The sequence below is a fragment of the Arvicola amphibius genome, chromosome 2, assembly GCF_903992535.2.
Source record: "Arvicola amphibius chromosome 2, mArvAmp1.2, whole genome shotgun sequence".
NCBI lineage: Eukaryota > Metazoa > Chordata > Mammalia > Rodentia > Cricetidae > Arvicola > Arvicola amphibius.
In genome coordinates this window covers 18,039,496-18,043,714 of record NC_052048.2, presented here as the reverse complement: position 1 = coordinate 18,043,714, position 4,219 = coordinate 18,039,496, and positions in this window count along the sequence as shown.

Genomic DNA, 4,219 nt, shown 5'->3' with positions numbered 1-4,219 from the left:
CAGGGGTTCCTGTGAAAGCAAATGATGGTAGAATACCGAGGGTAACATTTCATCTAGGAAAAATGTGTCCAGCCTCTGAATTTTTTTTAGAAAATGAGGCCAGAATGTTGTCAAAAATGTGCACCATTCAAAAGTGTTCTGTGCAATTGGTACCAAAAAACAGGCCAAATATTAGCGCTACAAAAACATGACGTCATAATAACCAGTTGGAGTTGATGTTGTGGGGCCCCGTCTTCATCCTGGAAACTGCAAAGATTACTGAAGAAAAAATTTTGTCGTTTGTTGCGAGAGAGATAAGCATTATCTACAAGGACACATACAGACGTATACGTGCATATCTTCAATGAAAGGTGCATTAAAGACAACCATAGATATGAATGAAGGCAAAGAAGGCAAATATATTGGTACCAATATCAACATTATTGTTATTAATATTCTGTCTCATAATTTGACTCCTAACCTGAGACAGAAACTCTGAGAAATCTCTTATAAACAAGCTTGGAATTGGAGAGGGACTGGGCCAGAGTCCAACTCCAAGAAACCAGCTCTAAATATCTATGAAGAAATGCATATTGACACACATACAAAAATTGTTTTTTATACTCACAGAGCTTACCCAATGTTAATGCTGATCCTTGTTGGGTTGCAATTGGTTCCAATTCATCAATATTCAAGGTATCCAGGGTCCCTCAGGTCCTTTGAAGGTGAGCGTCTTCCTGTGGGGATAAGAAAAGAACCCTGCTCCCGAACTATAGGTCTTTTACCGTCAGTATGTTCACCATCCTTGTGCATGAATTGTTATTTTTCTTTTCCAAGGGGCTTCTCCTCTTCAAACCGAACCTTTATTAACTTTGATGGTATCCACGATTTTTCTTCTCCTGTACAGACAAGAGCAAAACCCCTTCCCCAACGCAGCACATCCCCTGGCTTCCATTGTGAGGTTAGCACATCCTTGAAATAAACTGGTTGATTTAATTCAACAGACTTTTCCATTATCCAATGCCTTTCTGCAGCCGTTGTCCCCTTTTCATTAGCGTTGAGAAAATTCAAAGTTAGTAAAGCATTATGTAATCTATTTCTGGGGGTATTCTCCACCCCCTTTTGCTTGTTCAACATATCCTTTATCGTCCTATTTGATCTTTCAATGACTGCTTGACCTGTAGGATTGTAGGGTATGCCTGTAACATGCTTAATATTGTAATAGGCAAAACACCGTTTCATTTTTCTAGAGACATAAGCTGGACCATTATTCGTCTTTATTTGTGCAGGTAAACCCATGATGGCCATGACTTCTAATAAGTGAGTGATTACTGGATCGGCCTTTTCTGAGCTTAAAGCAGTTGCCCATTGGAATCCTGAATAAGTGTCAATGGTATGGTGTACATATTTTAATTTTCCAAATTCTGCAAAATGGAACACATCCATCTGCCAGATTTCATTCCTTTTCGTGACCTTTGGATTAGTCCCTGCAGGCAGTGGTGCTTGGTTATAGAAAGAGCAAGTAGGGCATTTCTTTACAATCTCCTTAGCTTGTTGCCATGTAATAGAAAACTCTTTCTTCAAGCCTTTGCTATTGACATGATGCTTTTCATTAAATTCGGAAGCCTGCAGCATACTACCAATCAATAACTGATCAATATCTGCATTGCCACGTGCTAAAGGACCTGGCAGACCCGTATGGGATCGGATGTGTGTTATATACATAGGGCAAAGTCTGTTCCTGATCATTTCTTGTACCTGGATAAACAATGAGGTTAGTTCAGTATCATCAGGTATTAATTCGGCAGTTTCAATATGTAAGATAACTCTTTCTGCATATTGTGAGTCAGTAATAATGTTAAGAGGTTCCTTAAAATCCCGTAGCACCATAAGAATGGCAAATAACTCTGCCTTTTGGACAGAATCGTAAGGACTTTGTTCCACCTTACTCAAGTCTTCTGATTTGTAGCCTGCCTTCCCTGATTTATTAGCATCAGTATAAAACGTGCGGGCTCCAGTTATTGGAGCATCACGGACAATTCGAGGAAGAATCCAAGAAGTTCTCTTTATAAAGTTAAGCCTTTTGCTTTTTGGATAGTTGTTATTAATTTCTCCTAAAAAGTTAGCACAAGCTCTTTGCCATGGTTCATTATCTTCCCACAATTTTCGTATCTCATCAGCGGTGAAAGGCACTATGATTTCTGCTGGGTCTATGCCTGCTAGTTGACGAAGTCTCAATTTGCCTTTTATGATTAGTTCAGAAACCTTTTCCACATAGTTTTTAATTTCTTACTTGGCTTATGAGGTAGAAAGATCCACTCTAAAATAATATCATCTCTTTGCATTAAAATTCCTGTAGGAGAAATTTTTGAAGGCAATATAACGAGAATACAACTGAGTTCTGGATTCACCCTATCCACATGTGCTTCTTGCAATCTTTCTTCAACCATTGTCAGTTCTTTTTCTGCTTCAGCTGTTAATTCTCTGGGACTGTTTAGGTCTCTTTCCCCATCTAAGGTTTTGTTTAAGTGAATTATCATATCAGGTGTTATCCCAACAGCCGGTCGAAGGCTGGAAATGTCTCCCAACAACCTTTGAAAGTCATTAAGAGTTTGCAGTTGAACCCTTCTAATTTGTGCCTTTTGTGTCTTAATTTTTTGTAAACCTATTCTATAACCTAGATAATCAACAGAATCTCCTCTCTGAATTTTTTCGGGAGCAATCTGTAATCCCCATTTAGGTAGAACTATTTTTACCTCTTCAAACAGTGTCTCCAAGGTATCCATGTTTGAATCAGATAATAAGATGTCATGCACATAATGATAAACAACGGATTTGGGAAATATCTTACATATTATTTGTAATGGTTGGTTCACAAAGTATTGGCACAGGGTAGGAGAGTTCAACATGCCCTGTGGGAGGACGGTCTACTGGTATCTCTTGGTAGGTTGAGAGTTATTATAAGTAGGCACTGTGAAGGCAAACTTTTCTCTATCTTTTTCTTGTAAAGGTATGGTGAAGAAACAGTCCTTTAAATTAATAACTATGAGAGGCCATCCTTTTGGTAATAAAGAAGGCATAGGAAGTCCAGATTGCAGAGAGCCCATAGGTTGAATAATCCTGTTTATAGCTCTGAGATCCGTCACCATTCTCCATTTACCAGATTTTTTCTTAACCACAAATACAGGAGAATTCCAAGGGCTGGTAGATTCTTCTATATGTTGAGCATCCAATTGCTCTTGTACTAGCTGTTCTAAAGCTTGCAACTTTTCCTCAGATAAAGGCCATTGTTTTGTCCATATCGGTTTCTCAGTCAACCATTTTAGAGGTAGGGCCGTTGGTGATTCTGGAGGGGCATCCATTGGTTTGTGTTCTTGTACAGCCCGAATGTCTGATTTTCACCATCTGTAATACCTTTTGATGTTTTCCTCAGAAATATATGCTCTAGAGGCAGCAGGAATGTTAATTTGAGTATTCCATTGCTGCAATAGGTCACGACCCCATAAATTTACTGCAATATTAGCTACATATGGCCTTAATTTTCCTATCTGTCCTTCAGGACCGATGCATTCGACCCATCTCGTGCTTTGCCTTACTCGAGATAGGGTCCCAATTCCCAAAAGTCGAACATTTACATCCTGTAGTGGCCAATACGGATGCCAAGGTTCTGGAGTAATGATACTAACATCTGCTCCTGTGTCCAGCAGGCCAGTAATGAAAATGCCATTTACACACACTCTTAACTTTAGTATTTGATCACTTATAGAAGTTTGCCAAAATACACGTAATTCATCTTTTGGGCTATTTTTGCTTCCAACAGCAGACATGGGGATTTCTAATTGTCCTGACAAGGCATGTTCTCCGTTGTAACGGGAAATGACTGGACCACATTCGCCATGGGGGCCTGCAAGAGGCCCCCCATGGCGTTTCCCGCCTGCAGCAGATTTCCTTGCCTATCTCTTGATGATTTGCATTTGCTGTCCCAATGTCTACCTTTCCCACATCTCCTACATAACCCTGAAGGCTGAGGCCTTCTATTCCTGTTATTCCTGGCAAAGGCATTATTATTATTATTATTTCTGTAAGTCCTTTGTCTGCAATTCCGTTTCATATGTCCCATTCTGCCATAATTAAAACATTTGGTATTTTGATATCTCCTTCTACCGTTGGCAATGGCGTCTTCTACCCACGTATCGGCGTGATGGGCGTGAAGCTCATTCGATTCAATATTCATTGTATG